The sequence below is a fragment of the Perca flavescens genome, chromosome 18, assembly GCF_004354835.1.
Source record: "Perca flavescens isolate YP-PL-M2 chromosome 18, PFLA_1.0, whole genome shotgun sequence".
NCBI classification, from domain to species: Eukaryota; Metazoa; Chordata; class Actinopteri; order Perciformes; family Percidae; genus Perca; species Perca flavescens.
In genome coordinates, this window is record NC_041348.1 from 16,740,796 (window position 1) to 16,761,840 (window position 21,045).

Here is a 21,045-nt window from a genome sequence, read left to right on the forward strand (position 1 = left end):
TACATGATTGTTATTATAACATCAGTTAGAAGAATGTATTTTAAACTCTAAATTCAGTTAACTGAAATAGAATTAACTCTCCTAGATTATTGAAGACAAACGGTTCTACTCAAATTATATTCTATGACAATTAAAATGCCTTTTAGGCTATAAATGGATAGGTTCAATCTCAAGAATTGAAGGCCGAGGTTGGAAACGTGACACGTAAGAGAATTACCAGCAACCAATTACTGTTCTTTCCTCTGCCAAAATGTTCAGCTAGAGGAAATACTATATTGTGAATACAAGGACAACAGCAAAACCTGATCTTTATATGTGCCAGTCAAGCTTAGCCTATTTTATTGCCACAGAATTTGACTCATTTTCAGTTGAATTTTACAATGAATTATCTTTACCTGCTTGTATTATCACAGTAAGAAAGCATTGTGCTTATTGCAGATATTGCTTATTTTTATAAATAATCCTTGTGTTATTGATTGCAGGAAAAGCTGGATAAGGATGTATTTTCTTCCGTGACAATCACCGAGGTAATGTCCACTTTCACTGCTAGCAGAGACTTAAGCTTGTTATTTAATGTCACTTGGAGGATTTATTTGTGGCTGGATCCCCATTATCCCTGTCCTTGTTTACTCTTTGATCTTCTCAGCAGTCTGCACATACAGTACAGTATGTAACGACCCTGTCATGTGTATCCCGCTTTAAAATGTAGTAGATATTTGCAATGGTGAGTGATTTCAACAGCTGCTAAACTGTAAATAAAACTATTCTTAGTCTGGATATAATTAGCTCTTATCAATATAAGAGCATACTGTACTTTTTTATAAATTATTTAGCATTTTTGCCTTTATTTGACAAAGGACAGAGTAGAGAAGCGGGGAGAGAGAGAGGGGTATGAAATGCAATAAAGGTCTCAAGGCCGAATTGAACCCTGGGTGTCGCAGTTATATGGCATGCACTGTAATCACTCAGCAATCATTTTAGCATATGTACATTAAAAAAAGTGAAAAAAGTGTATGAAAGCATGTCAGTCTCTGACCGAATGTTAAATCTTAAACTGAAAAAGATTCTTAAATCAGTGGTCAAATGTCTTCCACTTAAAGACACAAGATAACTGTATAACAGTGTTGCGCTGATTACACCTACAGCCTTAAGTGGTGTCTCTTTGTAAAGATTTTCTTCTCAGACAAGCCTTATGTCAGCCCTCATCAAACATGTGCAGGTACTGATTTAGACTTAAGTAGGAGGAGACCTGCTAGGTTACCAGGAAAAGCTAAAATGGGCATGAAAGTACAAGTTCACTGTCTGCATGCAGGTTAGCCGGAAAGAAAGTTGCATGTAAAGGAAACAGGAATTCATCTTTTTGTTTCTTTTGCTGTGCCTTGAACATTTTACTCATCAGTTTTAATTGCATTCTAGCTTGTTCTTTAACCTGCTTTTCCACCTTTTGTTTTAATTTCTCTTTCAGCCTGGGATGAGTGGGAGCCGCGCAGATGTGTGGTGCAACACCTTCCCCTAGGCAGGGCAGGAGAAACCTGACCTGTCCTCTTCTTCTGCTCACCTGAGACCATTCTTCAGCCACAGCAGAGAGACTACCACCCGAAATGTCCTCCCACAAACGCAACTTCCAGTGCTTCAATGCTGTAGGTGGAGAAGGCTTCCACAAGTCTTCTCTCCCCTTCAAGCACCACACCAGCCTGCTCCCCAGAATCCACCACCATGGCATGGTGGCCCATCAAGAACCTCTGGAGGAATGCTACCTTTGCTCTGAGTATAGACATGCCCAGGCCATGGAAGCGTTAGAGACTCAGGTCACACCTCTGTATCACACTCATACACCATATCATCACCATCATCCGCACGAGTATGTTCTCAGGGGACCGACCAGGCCCGAGGAGCACCCTGTGGCACATTCAGGCCACATTCATCATCCCAGGTTCAATAACAGGGTGGTGCTGGTGAAGAACAGCGACCCCTTATTCAGGAAGACCATTGTCTTGCACCCCAGGAGTTTACGCAGTTTGGGGCTTTTCTTAGAGGAGGTTTCTGAGCTCATGCAGTACCATATCAGGAAGTTGTACACTGTAGAAGGACACAAGGTAAGGTCATACACACTAGGAACTAAAAAATATGTGTTTAGTTTTAATGTTCTTTTTAACCCTCTGAGGTCTACGGGCATTTTTAGATATCTTCTTGAATTCTTCTTTTAAGGGTTTTGGAATATAACCTGATCCCCATATGTTCCATATCAAAATGTTCAGAACAAACTCAGCTTTCTCTAAATTGTTCCAGAGCAATGTGTGAAGAGATAATTTGGTCCTAAAGTGGAAATATTTCTCAAATCTCTTGTGAAAACAAACCTACACTCAATTGTTTTGGTGCTTGAAATGAGTTTAAAAAAGTAGTTTAATATATGAATAAATAGTAAATAAATGTCTAAAATTTAATTTTGTAATATCCCTTTTTGAGTAGCAGTGTTGTCAAACATCACTTGGACTCGCCAGTGCATCTTTTGTCAGAGGGTTAAAGCCAAATGCAAGTCTTGGTACTAAGGTTTATTTCAGATTCAGCCTTCCTTTTCAACTCAGTAATTACATAAAGGGTTGTATTCACTTAGGGTCAAGCACAGAAACTTCCTCCCGTTTCCTGAACACACAATAGAATAAAATCTCATACAACCCCTGTACTCCCAAACTCTGCAGGTTATGTGAGAGAGTATCAAGTTAAAAAGTACTCTCAGAAGTATGTTGGTTTATAGTTGTGACACATTGCAGTAATTCATGCCTGAGATCAAAAACCAGAGTGAAAGAGAGGCCTCTAGTGACAGGATGGATTCCTTACTAGTTCACAGTTGAGAGTGTTGTCAACCATCAGCCCCACTGCAAACACACACTTTCAAAAATTCATTTTATAACAACATTCAATAATGAAATATATCTCTTAACTGCATTACTGTCTCTACATTGAAAAAAATACACTTGCTCTGAACACTAAATTTAAAAAATAAATTTAAATCAGAGTACTGCATCTTTGTCCATGGAAATAAATAATGACATTGGATTGTTAAAACCTTCTAAAAGGTGCACCCTGTACATTATTTATTTTTACCAATAAGAGGATGATTTATGCTTACTTTGAAATCCTGTGCCATCTATAAGAAACTATTTCATACAGTGCCAAAATATTTCTGAAATAGATATTTCTACCGTGTGCTCTAAAATCCCACTGAAATGTATGAAATCATCCAATAACTGATGTTATTAACATCCAAATCTACATCATATTCTGCTTTATTTGTGTTTGACTGTTTAGTTTCTTTTACCAGTATGATCATTTCATCTTGGGAGGAAATGCCTCTGTAACTAGAAATGTGCAATTCTTTTACCATTCACACAACAAATATTAATATCAGTTTAATTTGGTTGTGAACAAGTTTAGTTGTTTGTGTATAGTGGGATAAATATTTTGAATGTGTGCATTAGTGACTGAAACGGGGATATTCCCTCACACACACATTCAGATTGTGGGTATCGCTCCAAACCCCATTAATCTTGATCAAATCAGAGCTATTTTTGAGAGAGGAAAAACAGGTCAACGTTGAAACCAGAGTTGTCTCAGAAATATGTCTTCCACAGTGGCAATTAATTATCTTCACCTGGGCTTTGTGGGACCACGGATGAAGCCATTTATTTGCCTTCACCAACATTGGATTTAAAATTCAAAACTGCACTTTCATCAAAACTGACTGCTTACAAGCAAAATAAAATCATCAAAACTCTCAATATTTTAGTCTACATGTTTCTCGGAGTTGCCTAGCTGTCAGTGGTAAACAGAGGCAGGCGGTCATATGTGTTTCAGTATGGAAGCAAAATACAGTAGCTGCTTTTTTTAGGCCTTTGCATGGAGATGCAGGGGAAAACAGGTCAGTACACAGAAAACACCTTAGCATTCAGCCATTCAGGCTAATCACCTGTGAAACAGAAGACTTACATTTGAATTTACCACACTGTGATGACAAGAAGGTGATTACACTTGTATGATGTTAGCCATCCATGTTTGTTAATCACGTTGCAATACCAACAGGCATAAATAGAGTGTGTTTATGTTGCATTATACATTTTAGGAGTAGGAGGTATCCTAAAGCAAAATAAATCAAATTATGGATTACAATGCTCACACCACTGTTTGCTTGTCTATATAATTTAGTCTACTACCTTCTCACACTCAGCAAGCTTGGAGTACTGCTGAGCATTACCCATATTGACAATGGCAGCTCACCATTGCAATAATGCAGCATCATCTTGTGACGTTTCCCTGAGATCATCCTGGATTAGGATGCTTAACTTGTCTTTAACTCATAGCCTTCTTTTGCAGGGATTTAGAGCATTTAGTTGCCCAAAATAGGGGACAATGTATTAATTATAATATAATCGTCATAACGCTTGTGAAATGTTTCCCTATACATATTTCATATTTGCTATAGTCCTACATGATTGGTAAAAGAACAGACATTTACTAAAATCATGACTACTATAAATACAGTAGTAACATCAGACTAGGTCAAGTTTTAAAACTTGGTTACTGAACAAGTTAAATATTAAACAATATTAAAAACATAAAACCCATACTTTGAGTAATAAAAAGGTCATAAGGAAAGTGGCCACAGAAGCTTCAATATTGATCAAATAAATATATATCAAATATGCACTCAGCTATAGGGTTACAAATAATAATAATAATAATAATAATATAAGAAGCACAAGGCAACAGTGCTGTCCCTGTTAACACAGGAGGCCTCTTTACAGGTACAGTAGTAGGTGCTAAGGTGGTAAAACTCTGCACTAGATACGTCTCATTCTACCTCTTTAAGTGTTCTGCATTCAGTTTGCTCCCACCTACAGTGCTTAGAAAGGCTGACAAGGACTGGCTGCCAAAAGAAAACAATACATACAAATTTATTTTTCTTGTTAGAAATTGGTATAACAGTGTCTCTGTAAAAAAAGAGAATCCATCTTGTGCATAAAATATGGTGAGAGATTGAATCAAAACAAAATTCCCCATCTACTTGAAAATTTGGCTTTTCCATGCACTTTAATCCAAACTGTTTCAAATCAAACATGCTTGTAATCCCTCTGCCTATTCCCTTTTATTTTTGCTATGAATGTGATTTGGTAAGCAGGCTCACTCACTTTCTGTTCTTCTGCTTCAGATTGACAATGTTCAGAGTCTTATGCAGTGCCCCAGCGTGCTTGTCTGTGTGGGACGTGAGCCTTCTCACCCATCAATCGTGGAGAATTTTCAGAAAACATCTGATGACAAACTTCCGAAGCTGAGTGTGAGGTCTCGCTCTAATGGCTGCAATGAAGGACACAAAGGTATGAGAAAGAGTTAATTGTCACAGACTTTATCTGTAAATTTTGCTTTTAAAATGAATTACAAATAATATTCTTAGCAGTGTTTCCCTGGTGAAGGACCTGCAATATACAGTATAATTGTATTGCACAAAATGAGCTTCAATCAATTTTGTATTTTTTTCTTCTGTTTTGTTTTGTGTCTTGATGGTAAACCAAGGACTGCCAACAAAGAAAAGCGTAATACATCCACAATTGGAATCTGACAACAGAGCTACCAGGCAGTCAGTGTCATCTGACAAGTCATTACCAGATGAAACCGACTCTCCAGATAACGCGGACTCCTGCCTGCACAGTGGAGATGCAATGAGAGATGATGATATAGAGAAACGGGTTCGTGTTAATAAAGACGGCAGTTTGTCTATGGAAATGAAAGTGCGCTTCCGGCTGCAAAATGACGAAACAATACATTGGTCGACAGAAGTAAAAAAGACAACAGGCCGTAACTCTGAGTTCCTAGAAGGACACAATGACCCAGATTTTGCGCAGGTTAGTGATAGAAGCTATTCAGAATCAGAAAACATATCTGCTGGTGAGCAAGTTGAGGCTTACATCAAAAGACACTATGAAAGACACACAGAGGAGCCTCACTGTCCTCACTGCTGCAGTCACTGCCAGGATTACGTTCCGGGGACACCTGGTGCAACTCGCTGCATTCGAACTTCCAGCTCAAGTGCATCTTCACATACGATGGTCTTGAGAAAGACAGTGGTTGGAAGGCAAACTAGCGAAGAGCATACAAAAGAGCATACAGAACAAGTGGTGGAGAGAGAAAACTGTGTGAAGCAGACTGTTGAGACATCTGAAATTGTAGAGTACTGCACCATCAGGAGTGAGACTTGCTCACCAAAGTGCAAGGTGCAGTCCTCCACACCGGACAACTGTGAGGTGTGTGTTGACAGTTCCCCAAATGATCAGGATAATGTCGACACTGCTCAAATACCAGAGCAAGAAGAACATACAGGATCTCCTACTAGTGCTTTGTCTGAGGTAATAACAGAACATATAGAGGATCAAAATGGTGAGGATGATGATGTTCCACTGAGTGCTTCGAGAGCATTGTCTCAGAATAGTAAACCTGAAAGCGAAGAGACCAGCGGAAGTGCAGTGTTGGATACAGCATCACCTATACAACATGTGTCCCTGAGCCCTACAGAGAGAGCATCCAATGCTTCAGGGCACTCTAGAAAGTCAAGAAAATCCCAAAAATCACACACTTGTAATTGTGAAGTGTCTAAGGATCCTAAAGATGACACCAAAGGGCAAACCAAGGCCGATTCCGAAGAAGAAGGTGGGATGCAAAGAGATCAATCAAGTGCCATGTCTGTCAAATCAAATATGTCTGGCAGAACAGACAAATCTGAAGAAATACAGAATACAGAGTCTGAAGATGTAGAGGAGAAAAGATCCAATAGTGCCATGTCAATTCATTCAAATGCCTCTACAAAATTGAAATCCAATGTTTTTGATGTAACAGATGAGATACTGGCAGCTGAACAACATACATCAAAGGAGGATGTTGATAAAGAACAAGCTGAGGAGGAAACTGAGCAAAGGACGTCAAAAAAAGCTGATGAAAATGTTGAGGAAGAGGAGGAAGCTGAAGAGGCTGGAGAAGATCAAGAGAGAGTGCCAAGTGTCATGTCATCCAAATCAAAAACCTCTGCAAGATCTACACATTCAAAAACATCTCAGCTTCAAGATGAAGAAAATGCTAAGGAAGATAGTCAAGAGAGAGCATACAGTGCCATGTCAGCAAAATCAGCAAAGTCTAAAGTATCTGAAATTGAGAATGTTGAGGAAGTGGAAGACACGGATGAAAGAACACCTAGTGCTTTGACAGGAGTGTCAAATAAAGCTGACAGTGAGGAGGAAACAGGGGAAACTATGGAGAGAGCTCCAAGTGCCATGTCAGTGACATCCATGAAGTCAAATGCATCCGCAAGGTCCAGAAAATCAGAAAAATCAAGTGCATCTGAAAAATCAATAGTGTCTGATCTTTCACCTGAAGAAAAACAGGCTGGAAATAAAGAAAGAGCATTGAGTGCAATGTCAGCTAGGTCTATCAAGTCAAATGTATCTGCAACATCTAGAAAGTCAAAAGGTTGTGAAGAAATGAATGAAGTAAATGCTGAAGGACCAGAGGAGAGAGCAAGAGCTGACTCTAATGCATCTGCAAAATCTAGAGCATCAAAGATGTCTGGCCTTCATTCTACAGAAAGTGCTGACATTTCAGATGCTGGAAATGCTGAAGAGGAACGTGAAGGGAGACCACAAAGCACAATGTCAGTCATATCAGCAAAGTCTGTAAAGTCAAATATTTCTGCAATATCTAGCGAATCTAAATCATCTGAAGCTCCTAATAAAGAAAGTGATGACAATTACGGGGATGGAATTGATGGAGAGCAAACTGGAGATGATGAAGCTGAAGGGAGAGCATCTAGTGCCATATCAGAAAAATCATCTGCAATATCCAGTAAGTCAAAAGCCTCTAAAAATAGGTCTGAAGAAAACAATGATGAAGAGGAAATTGCAGAAAGAGCATTGAGTGCAATGTCAGCAAAATCTGAAAAGTCAAATGCCTCTGCAGTATCTACAAAATCAAAAGCTTCTCAAGTTCTTCCTAAACATGATGGTATTTGTGATGAGGGAGATGCTGAAGAGGAAACCAGCGAGAGATCACCAAGCTGCATGTCAGAAAAATCCAGCAAGTCAAACATTTCAGCAAGATCAAGAAAGTCAAAATGCTGTGATGATTCAGATCGAGAAACTATTACTGAAAATGAGGAAGAGAGGGGACCTAGTGCACTGTCAGTGAAATCAGCACGGTCAAATATTTCTGCCAAATCTAATATGTCAGAACATGGAGAAAAAGCTTTAAGCAATAAGTCAACTACATCCACTAAATCTGCAAAGTCAAATGCTTCAGCAATATCTAAGAAATCAAGAGGTCCTGAAATTCCTTCTGAAAACTGTGATGATGAAAATGAAAAAGAGCAAACTGAAGAAAGAGCAGCAAGCAGCATGTCAGCCAAATCAGTCCAGTCAAACGTATCTGAAATATCTATAAAGTATGCAGAGAGAGCACCAAGTGCTTTGTCAGCTAAATCAGCAAAGTCACATGCTTCTACAAATTCCACCAAATCAAAAGCTTCCGAAGTTCAGTCTGGCACAGGTACTGGCACTCCTGATGAAGGAGATGATGAAGAGGAAGCTCAAGAGAGGGTACAGAGTGCTACGTCAGCTAAAACTGCTAAGTCAGCTATTTCTGCAAAGTCTGCTAAGTCAACAGGACTTGATGGTCCAGCTGAGGAAAATATATCTGATCATGAGGAACATGCAGAGAGAGCTCCAAGCAATGTATCGGTCAGATCAGCAAAATCAACAAAGTCTAATGTTTCTGCAACATCCAGAAGATCGAAAAATTCTGAAGTTCCGTTAGAAAATTGTGTTGACAATCCAGCTCATGTTCCAGTTGAAGAAAAAAACACCAGACCTAAGTCACATGCTTCTACAGTATCTATGAAATCAAATGCTTCTGAAGTTCCTCCTGATACTAATACTCCCGAGGGAAGCAATGATGACAAGTCAACTATTTCAGCAGCATCTAAGAAATCAAAAGCTTCAGACAGTCCTACTGATCACGTTGCTGATTCTCCTGAAAAAGCAAATGAAGAGGATCTCGATAAAAGCAGATCAGTAAGTTCAATGTCAGTCCATTCAAACAAGTCAAATGTTACTGAAAGATCAGGTATGTCAAAATGTTCAGCTGATGTTCCAGTTGAAGAAGGCATCACCAGACCTAAGTCACATGCCTCTACAGTATCTATGAAATCAAAAGTTTCTGAAGTTCCTCCTGATACTAATACTCCCGAGGGGAGCAATGATGAGGAAGACACCTTAGACAGAGCAGGGAGTGCAATGACTGCAAAGTCAACTATTTCAGCAAAATCAAATATGTCAGAAGTCTTGGCTGCCTCAGCTGAAGAACATTTTTGTGATTCTGTGGAAAGAGCTCCAAGCATTATGTCAACTACATCCGCTAAATCTGCAAAGTCAAATGCTTCAGCAATATCTAAGAAATCAAGAGGTTCTGCAATACCTTCCGAAAACTGTGATGATGAAAATGAAAAAGAGCAAACTGAAGAAAGAGCAGCAAGCAGCATGTCAGCCAAATCAGTCCAGTCACACGTATCTGAAATATCTATAAAGTCTACAAAGAGAGCACCAAGTGCTTTGTCAGCTGCATCAGCAAAGTCACATGCTTCTACAAAATCTGTCAAATCAAAAGCTTCTGAAGCTCAGATTAGCAAAGGTACTGGCACTCCTGATGAAGGAGATGAGGAAGAGGAAGTTCAAGAGAGAGCACAGAGTGCCACGTCAGCAAAAACTGCAAAGTCCACTATTTCTGTCAAATCTAAAAAGTCAAAAGGACTTGGTGGTCCAGCTGGGGAAAATATATCTGATCATGAGGAACATGCAGAGAGAGCTCCGAGCAATATATCAATCAGATCAGCAAAATCAACAAAGTCTAATGTTTCTGCAACATCCAGAAGATCGAAAGTTTCTGAAGTTCCTCCTGATACTAATACTCCCGAGGGGAGCAATGATGAGGAAGACACCTTAGACAGAGCAGGGAGTGCAATGACTGCAAAGTCAACTATTTCTGCTAAATCAAATATGTCAGAAGTCTTAGCTGCCCCAGCTGAAGAATGTTTTTGTGATTCTGTGGAAAGAGCTCCAAGCATTATGTCAACTACATCCGCTAAATCTGCAAAGTCAAATGCTTCAGCAATATCTAAGAAATCAAGAGGTTCTGCAATACCTTCCCAAAACTGTGATGATGAAAATGAAAAAGAGCAAACTGAAGAAAGAGCAGCAAGCAGCATGTCAGCCAAATCAGTCCAGTCACACGTATCTGAAATATCTATAAAGTCTGCAAAGAGAGCACCAAGTGCTTTGTCAGCTGCATCAGCAAAGTCACATGCTTCTACAAAATCTGTCAAATCAAAAGCTTTTGAAGCTCACACTAGCAAAGGTACTGGCACTCCTGATGAAGGAGATGAGGAAGAGGAAGTTCAAGAGAGAGCACACAGTGCCACGTCAGCAAAAACTGCAAAGTCAACTATTTCTGTCAAATCTACAAAGTCAAAAGGACTTGGTGGTCCAGCTGAAGAAAATATATCTGATCATGAGGAACATGCAGAGAGAGCTCCAAGCAATATATCAATCAGATCAGCAAAATCAACAAAGTCTAATGTTTCTGCAACATCCAGAAGATCGAAAAATTCTGAAGTTCCGTTAGAAAATTGTGTTGACAATCCAACTCATGTTCCAGTTGAAGAAAAAAACACCAGACCTAAGTCACATGCTTCTACAGTATCTATGAAATCAAATGCTTCGGAAGTTCCTCCTGATACTAATACTCCCGAGGGAAGCAATGATGAGGAAGACACCTTAGACAGAGCAGAGAGTGCAATGACTGCAAAGTCAACTATTTCTGCAAAATCAAATATGTCAGATGTCTTGGCTGCCCCAACTGAAGAATGTCCTTGTGATTCTCAGGAAAGTGCTTCAAGCAATATGTCAATCAAATCAGCAATATCAAACGTTTCTGAAATATCTAAGAAATCAAAAGACTCTGACATCCCTTCTGAACACAGTAATGAAATCGCTGATGCAGAGAATGAAGGGAGAGTGCGCTCAATATCAGCTCAGTCAGTCAAGTCAAATATATCGGCCGGATCAAAAAAGTCCAAATGTTCTGATGTTCCAGCTGAAGAAAGCTCTGAGAGCCCCACTGAAAAAAAGGGCAAAGAGCAAACTGAAGAAAGAGCATCAAGCTGCATTTCACTCCGATCGGTTGAGTCTCATGTTTCTGAAAGATCTATTAAGTCAAAAGCCTCTGGTGTTACAACTGATGATGTGGATGATCATGAGGAAACTACAAAGAGAGCCTCTAGCGCCTTTTCAGCTAAATCAGCAAAGTCTCGTGTTTCAGCAAAATCTTCAAAATCAAATGTTTCTTCTGTCCAAACTACTGCCATTTGTGATGAAGGGAATGATAAAGAGGAAACTCAAGAGAGAGCACAGAGTGCAATGTCAGCCAAATCAACACAGTCAGCCATGTCGATAAAATCAAGTAAGTTAAACATATGTGATGTTCCTTCAGTAGAAAACATCACAGATGAGAACACTGTACAAAGACCACAAAGCACCCTGTCAGCTAAATCAGCCAGACCTTCCAAATCAAGACAGTCAAATATTTCTGCAAAGTCTAGTAAGTCAAAACAATCTAATACTCATGGGGAAGAGAATCATGCGGAGACTATGGAGAGATCACCAAGCAGTACCTCCATCAAATCAGCAAACTCAAGACAGTCAAATGCTTCAGCAGTATCAATGAAAGCAAAAGCTGTTGAAGATGACACTAACATTGCAGATGAAAACACAGAAGAAGACACAGAGGTGAGAGCAACAAGCTCAATGTCAGCCAAATCAGTGAAGTCAAATGTCACATCAGTATCTACAAAATCAAAAGCTTCTCACAATTCTCAGAATGTAAACGGTGAAGAAGATGGTGGAAATGAAGAAAATGTGGCTGACTGTGAGGAAACTAAAGAGAGAACAAGTGCCATGTCAATTAAATCATTAAAGTCAGATCGGTCTTCGGGGTCAAGGAAATCAAAGGTTTCGGAACAGACAGCTGAAATACATACTGAAGAGGTAGATCAAACGGAGAAGACTTTAAGTGTTTTGTCAGTAAAGTCAAAAGCTTCTACAAGAACCATGAAGTCCAACGTAGCTGAAATTCCCCCTAGTGAAAGGACTACACAAGATGAAGAAATTGGAGTAAGAGTGTGTAGTGCAATGTCAACCAAATCAGCAAAATCAAATAATTCAACAAAATCTAACAAATTAATAACTTCTGAAATTCCTACAATAGAAAGTTCGGACACTCCTTATGAAGGAAATGCTCAAGAGAAATCTAAGAGAGCTCCAAGTGCCATGTCAGCAAAGTCAAATATGTCAGTAAGATCAAAGAAATCAAAAGTATTGGATGTTCCTGATGACGTAAATACCAGTGAAAAAGAAGAGAGAACACTTAGCCCTGTGTCTGCAAAATCCAATCGATCTGAAATGTTAGGGACATCTGAAATCCCTGCTCTGACAATTGAGGAAAGTGAAGACAGATCACCTACAGCCATGTCGTCAAAGTCTAAGGTTTCATCACATAAGTCAACAGCATCTGGGGCTAAAGAAAAGAAAAGTGAAGGTCAGCCAAAAAGTTCTTTATTTGTCAAGTCAAATCGGTCTGTGAAATCTCGGAAATCCAAAGTAACTGATATTTTAACAGATGAATGTATGGAAAATAAAGAGGGATTTGTTCACGTTCCTGCTGAGGAGAAGACCAGTGTTTCTCCAATAACTGCAGGGGAAGTTGTGAATTGTGTCTCAGAAACCTGCCAGAGTGCACAACAACCAAAAGAAAATAAATGCCATGTGATTTGTCATGCAGAGTCGAATGAAAGTGATTTATCACAAACTCTGTCCAGTTCAGATATTGTTAAAGAGATTGAGATTTCATCCGTGGGAGAATCAAAATCCAGTGTGTCTAAGAAGATAACAAATAGTTCACTGAAAGCTACAAACACTGGTAGGAGTGTCAAGGATAACAAAAGTGACAAAAGCAGCAAATGCAGATACAAGAACACAAATGCTGATGACTTTAAGCTGGTTCCATCCAGCCTTCCAAATGCATCCCCTACTGAGGTTGTGAATGAATGGCTGAATTCAATACCAGCAGATGGTGATATGTATGGCATGGAGGAATTTAATGAAAACTGTGATGGACAAAAACAAGTCCACACAACAGAAGAAATGACCAGAATCGAGGATACTGGAAATGATGCCTCTGCAGCTGAGAATACAAAAGACACAAATGAAGGAGTTATGGTAAACAGTGTCCCTAATGATGACAGCCAAACAAGCACAGAGGCACCAAATGCTGATAATAGTCCTGCCTGTTCTCAGAGAGATGATGCCGCAAAAATATTTAATTCCTCCGTACAGGTGATGAAAGTACTTTTAAATCCAAAGTTCGACAGATCTAACAGCTTACCAGAAATTTCCCCAGTGTATGGACGTAAACTAAGCACTTCAGCTAGAGGACTTTTGGATTGCCTTGTGAAGTTGCAGTTAATAGACAATAATCCTAAAAATGCAAATGAAAAGGATGCAAGATACCAAGAGCTAATGAACATTCTTCAGTCTCTTTGGCTTTGTGATCCTCCAGAAAATGAACATGTGTTTAAGAAGGGTGATCACCATTCTGTGGACGATGAATTCATTCATACTTCATCCTCTGGTGTGGATGTCAACAGTGGCTCCACGGGCTCCGGGAACAGTAGTGATGGTGTGAATGGTAATGTGTCTCAAGCACATACAAGTGCAGATACGTTAAGGAAAATACCAGAAGTCTGTGAAGGTGAAGCAGATGCTGAAGCAGAAGCCAAATGGACATCTGAGAGAGAAGTAGAAGCAATGTATGAGGAAAAACAAAAGGAAGATGATCCAGATCCAGATGACACAATTACAGGCAATGATACTCCAAGAGAACTACCTACAACACCACCCTCCTCAAACAAGAGTTCAAACAAGAGTTCAGAAAATGACAACAAAATAATTTCTCAAGATCCTGATCCTGTTTGGGTCTTAAACTTATTAACTAAAATAGAAAAGCAGTTCATGACGCACTATATCAATGCAATGAGAGAGTTCAAAGTCAGATGGAACTTGGATAATAATGAGCAGCTTGAAACGATGATAGGTGAACTTAAAACTGAGGTCCACAAAAGAATCCAAACAAGTATAAACAGGGAACTGAGGCACATTCAATGTAAGGCGGGCCCACCACGACCTCCTAAAGAAGCGATGTCCCGTGCTTCAACCACGCAAACAGAAGAGAGACGACAAAGGCTGAAGATTATGCTCAAACAATCAATTGATCACCAAGCAGAAAAAAGTGATTATTCAGCAACAGAAACATCCTACAGTGACCAGCGCAGTGAAAACGACGACGAATTCTGTCCATGTGAAACATGCATTCAGAAAAAAATGACATATAGGCCGCCACTTCCTGCAGAAGTTATGAATACTCCACCTGTTGTCAGGGACTTTGACCTGAAGAGCATTCTGTTGATGAAGAACAGTGGTCCTTGCAATACACAGGCAGTCACCTGTACATCTCACTCTGAAAATAAGACTGAAACAAAAGTGGCAGAAACACTTGTAGAGAGAGTTATTTTCAAAGCTGTAAGAGAAATGGAAGGGGATGACGTACACCACAATACTGAAGATGACTTTGCAGTTGTAGAAGATGACGTGTGTCAAGATGCAGGTCAAGATGACGAGTCTGAAAACAATGAAGCAGAAGACGTACATACCATATTGGCTGAACAGACTGTTGCTGAAGAAACAGTTAATGTCTTTTCTGTAGATAACAATGAGGAAAAAAGCAAAACAGAAGATGAAATGACAGATAATGAGAGTGGAGACATAGGCATGGTTGAGGATGAATCCTTTGTAGAGGATGCATGCACAGCTGAACTGATGAATGCAGAGGAGGACGATGTCACAGCCACGGCTGAGGAATTGTCAAAGGAACCAGCTGAAGAAGCAGAAACTGAAGATGAGATGGAGGTAGAAAGAGAGGTTGCTGTGGATGAGTTGAAGAAAGAGACTGCTGAAGCCACCACCGCTCAAGATGAAAATGCAGGAGAAGAGGATGATGTGGCAGCCACAGCTGAAGATGAATCTGTCAAAGATGACGCTGTGGAAGAAGGGACAGTGGATGAGGAGGAGATTGCTGCCATGAGTGCAGATGAGTCTGCATATCAGAACGATGCCACAGCTGATGAATCATCAAAAGAACCAGCTGAAATACCAACAACTGAAGATGAGATGGCTGTAGAGGAAGAGACTGCTGTCACAGGCAAAGATGAATCAAAGGATGAAATTGCTGAAGATGAAATTGAAACAGAGGAGGCTGCTGTGGCAGCCACAACTGAAAATGAATCTGACAAAGAAGAAGCTGTGGACGCAGGAACTGTTGACGATGGAGCAGAGACTGCTGCCACTAGTGATGATTCAGCTGAAGATGCTAACACAAATGATGATGAGACTGCAGAGGAGAATGATGTCACAGGTGATGGACTGTCAGAGAAACCAGCTGAAACAGCAACAGCTGAAGAGACTGCTACAAAAAATGAAAGGGATGTCTCAAGTGAAGATGAATTAAAGGAACAGACTGGTGAAGATGAAATTGAAGCAGAAGAGACTGCTGAAAATGAATCTGACAATGAGGAAGCTGTGGAGGAAGAGTCAAAGGAAGAGTTTGCAGAAACCACTAAATCTGAAGAAAATACTGCAGAAGAGTCTGATGTGGCACCCACGACTGAAGATGATTGTGATGAGGATGAGGCTGCTATGAACGATGAAGAGGAAACTGCAGATAATGATCAAGCAACAACGGCTGAAGATGAAATCGCAGTGGAAAAAGATGATGTCACAAGTGAAGGTGAAGCTGAAGATAACAATGCAGCAGAACAGGCAGATGTTGAAGCTACAACTGAACATGAATCTGACAAAGATGCAGCTGTGGAAGCCACAAGTGCAGATGAATCTGGGTCAGAGTTAAAGGACAGAACTGACAAAGCAACAAGTGAAGATGAGATTGCTGAACAAAAAGAAAATGCTGTCACAAGTGAAGATGAAATGAAAGAAGAAGACGAAGAAGAAGAAGAAGAAGAAGAAGAAGAAGCTGGTGATGCCACGACAGCTGATGAGGAAAACACAGAAGATGTGGCAGACACAACTGAACATGAATCTGACAAAGATGCAGCGGTGGAAGCCACCAGTGGGGATGAGTCTGAGTCAGAGGTAAAGGACACAGCTGACAAAGCAACAAGTGAAGATGAGATTGCTGAAGAAAAAGAAATTGCCGTCACAAGTGAAGATGAAATGAAAGAAGAAGAAGAAGAAGAAGAAGAAGAAGAAGAAGAAGAAGAAGAAGAAGGAGAAGAAGAAGAAGAAGAAGAAGCTGGTGATGCCACGACAGCTGATGAGGAAAACACAGAAGATGTGGCAGACACAACTGAACATGAATCTGACAAAGATGCAGCTGTGGAAGCCACCAGTGCGGATGAGTCTGAGTCAGAGGTAAAGGACACAGCTGACAAAGCAACAAGTGAAGATGAGATTGCTGAAGAAAAAGAAATTGCCAGCACAGATGAAGATGAAATAAAAGGAGAACAAGAAGAACAAGAAGAACAAGAAGCTGGTGATGCCACGACAGCTGATGAGGAAAATGCAGATGTGGCAGACACAACTGATCATGAATCTGACAAAGATGCAGCGGTGGAAGCCACCAGTGTGGATGAGTCTGAGTCAGAGGTAAAGGACACAGCTGACAAAGCAACAAGTGAAGATGAGATTGCTGAAGAAAAAGAAATTGCCAGCACAGATGAAGATGAAATAAAAGGAGAAGAACCTGGCGATGCCACGACAGCTGATGAGGAAAACACAGCAGAAGATGTGGCAGACACAACTGATCATGAATCTGACAAAGATGCAGCTGTGGAAGCCACCAGTGCGGATGAGTCTGAGTCAGAGGTAAAGGAAACAGCTGACAAAGCAACAAGTGAAGATGAAATGGAGGAAGAAGCTGGCGATGCAGCGACAGCTGATGAGGAAAACGCAGCAGACACAACTGAACATAAATCTGACAAGGACGAGGCCGAGGAAGCAGCAATTGAAGATGATGTTGCTATGGAAAAAGAGGCTGTTACCACAGATGAGGATGACACCAAAGAGGAGACTGCTGACGTAGACACAGCCACAGAAAAAAAAAATTCAGGTGAAGAGGAAATCAGTAAAGCTGATAATGAATCAGAAGAAGAGGAGGTGGAAGAAAATACACAACTTGTGGAAAAGGATGATAATGTAGAAGCTGAATCTGCAATAGAAGTAAGCTCCAAAGCTGTGACTGAAAATGAATCAGAGGAAGAGAGCGATGAATCAGCCACAGATGAAAATGAATCAGTAAACAACACAACAACAGACGCAAATGAGACCGCAGGAGAAGAGAATTCTTCACAAGTTACAAATGACGATGAATCAGGAGAAAAGCATTCAGAAATCAAGCCTGAGAATGAGACTGTCGATGAAAGTGCAGAAGATGAAAATGCAGAAAATGTTACATCATCAGCTGAAGCGCTCCATGACACAAAATCATCTGCAGAAAGCAGTGCCGCTGAAGATTTTGTTCAAGAAGAAGAAAAAGTTGAAGAAGACGATAATGAATCTCACAATAAGGAACTAGAAGAAGGTGAAACAACTGGCGAGGAATCAGAACAGGCTGAAAATGAAAGTGCAAAGGAGTCTGGAGTAACAGCTGAAGATTGCACAGGGGCCGCAACAACAGGAGATGAGATTGAAGAACGTGAAACAGCAGAAGAAGAATCGGGAGACGCTGAAATGGCAGAGAATGAGATTACTGAAAGTGACGCTGGCGAAGAATGTGGAGCAGATGGTGTATCGGCAGGAGAGGAGGATGGAGAGGCCCAAACAGGAAGGGAAGAATGCACCGATAACACAGAAGATGAATCTGCAGATAACACACAGCAATTTACAGACGGAGAAGAAAAAGGTGACATGACTGAAGATCATCAACAAGATGCTATAACCGAGACAAATGATGAAACAGAAGGGCCTGATGATGTGGTGGAGCTGAAGCCAGATGAGGAGGAAATATCGGAAAACAATGACAAAAACAAACTAATAATGGAAGATGTAGATGATAATGATGAACAAGGAACAAATTTAACACAATGTGAATGTATTAACATCCCAAATGAAAGCCATGATAATGACGAAGATGTTGAAGCCTCCGAAAGAGAGGAGGAAACTGAGACAGCCAATGAAGGAAACCAGGGAGATTCAGCTGACGGAGAAGATGAAGCAGAAGAATATTCAGACGAACCAGAGCAAGAAACTGATTATGAAGAGAAAGATTTTGTTCCAAGTAAAACAGATCAAGATCAAGAGGTAGCTAAAAGAGCAGCTGTGAAAACGACATTAATCCCACTTGATGCTTTGATCCAAGTGAATGCAGAATCTGAGGATGGCGCTTATGCTGATGTTGAAGATTCTGAGACTGACACAAACAGCCAAGAAGAAGTTACAAGCCTTGAGGTAAAGGCATTGAAAAATATTTCATCCTAAGTTAACTGGGACTCTGCATAGGCTTTGGGGACCTGAGTGAGAGTCTGAGGTCATTTTAAGTCATAAAGTTGGGTCTTCTAGAGGAGATTTAACAAGAACTGTAAAGTAAATTGATCTTGATTATTCTAATTTCTATCTTGATTTTAAGAACTTGATAAACAAACACTAAAGAAACACAAGCACTTTGTTCTGGAATTTTGAAATGCTAAGACTGAACACATACACAACTGCTGCAATCATGCAGTTGTGTGAAAAAGCAATCATAAAAACTTGAATGTATATATATAGGAGGTTTTAATGCAAAACTAAATGAGACTATTTTAATGCATTATGAGTGTGGTACATATAACCTACTGCAACGCTGAGCCTCAGACAGACCCATGGCACTGATAAACTATGCTTTATGGTAGATGATAGAAACTATGACTGTTACATTAATTACATAAAAATGTCATACATGCACAAATACTGTAGGTTTGTTTCTTCAAATTACTGCAGTGTATTTAAACCATTTTTGCTGCTCAACATTTACAGTATTTGCATATTAAGCAAGTCTCTGAATGTATTTCATCTAATCAAAAGTAATCTTTGAAGATGTTTGTTTCCAAAGTTAAAAATAAAGTTATATATTTTTCTAGTTAATATTTCTGGAAAGCCAGAAAATGCTGATAATATTCAATTTGATTGTTTAACTTACTATGTGTGCAGATACAGTACTGTGCACGGCAGTATTTTAGTGCTGGTTTTAAATAGCTAAACTGGATGATGATTAACATCAGTGTAAGCATCTTCACAATCAGGTAACCGCGTTATAGCTTTATTTGACTTCTGTATACAAGAAGTAGCAAAAGTCATGGCAAGGTTTTATGTATCATGACAGGCTCTCCTATTGCTCTGTATTTTAGACAATTCAGTGACAAAACAGTGTTTATCAGTAAGAAAATAAACTATTCTCTGTGGTACAGAGGTAATTCCCTCTGCTGAATGTACTGTACTTATTGTATCTGAAATAAAAAGTACTTTAAAGTCATTTCTTTTATTCTTTTTTAAGACAATTAAAATTCTGAAAACAAAAATCAACAGGTGACATTGACATGTCACGTCATAAACCAAGGCTTCATACCTCTTTGAGTTAAAGTGTGAAAGAAAAGAAAAATTACATTTTACAAATCACTTATCTGCAACATGAAACTGTGGCACTATGCATGTAACATTATTGGGGGAAAATATTTATGAATTGCATTCATACACAGAGTAAATAAGTTAGTCATGGTTTCAGTATTTTAAAAGATCATATTGAACACTACTTTAAAAAACACTCAGTCCATTATGGCGAGTGATAAAAAGAATCCCAACCCCATCAAAATCATAATTAGTGAAAATGTTATGCTTACTTAAAAGCGCATGTGTGCCGTGGGGGGTTAATAAGATACTTGAAAACATAATATGTATGCCACACACAAGTATAATGAATGAGTGCGTGAGAATCTATTGAGACTTCATTCACTCTCCTTCTACTGTGAGTTCTATTAGATAGAGCTGATGGATGTGCCACTTCCATTTGCAGTCTCTTGTGGTCATGTGACATACATAATTGGTGTCACTCTGATTGACTACATAACACTACAGTGAGGGCCAGGCCACTCCTCTCAAGCTTTTGTATGGACACAGGAAGTTCTCATGCAGCCTCTGAAGTCCTTTTATGGCATGTGCTACCTGCATGCAGCAGTACTCTTGGGAAGTATGCTTATTTCCTGCCAGACCAGTCTTTAATGGGAAAAAATCAATAGGGTTGTATTAAGCTTAGCTTGGCACAAACCGTGAAGGGTAAATGTCTAACAAAATTAAGGCTCACGAAACTCCAAAACTCCTCCTGTTAGGAAACACGATATCCATCAATACATCTAAGAATCACCTTGTCAGGAAAGAGACTATTAAGGAGCCACTGCCTTTCAACAAAGTTTTCAAACCATGTAAACTCATTGTTTAGTTTTAAGGGCCAACAATTTACTATATGGTTGAATATTACCTGTCTCATCAATATATTCCAAGCAAGAGCAGGCAGCTGCAGGGGCGGGGCTAGAAAGGGGGCACGGGATGGCATCCGACCCCACTGAAATATGATTGCCCACCCTGGTGCCCCCCCAATCCATTGGGCTAGAGTGCTGTCAATCTGACAATTGTGATTTCCATTGGATCAGAGTACTGTCACTTGGCTGCCTGTTCTACCAATCTTCCCAGCCCTTGTCACATGACCAATTCATGTTTCCATGACGACTATCCAAAGATACCATCTTGATACCATGGAACCAGCACTGGACTTGTTTTTGAAACAAGTGGCAGACTGAGCCTA

At 39.8% G+C, this 21,045-nt stretch overlaps 1 protein-coding gene across 2 annotated transcripts in view; it reads right to left on the reverse strand.

The window, feature by feature from the left end:
* Nucleotides 1–5,015: 5,015 nt before the first annotated feature.
* Nucleotides 5,016–21,045, reverse strand: part of si:dkey-71h2.2 (low density lipoprotein receptor adapter protein 1) — a 112,373-nt gene continuing 96,343 nt past the window's right edge. For both annotated transcript variants that reach the window (XR_003694823.1, XR_003694822.1), the window contains exon 10: nt 5,016–5,352. The gene's annotated coding sequence lies outside the window, so the exon portion shown is untranslated. The remainder of the gene's footprint in view (nt 5,353–21,045) is intronic.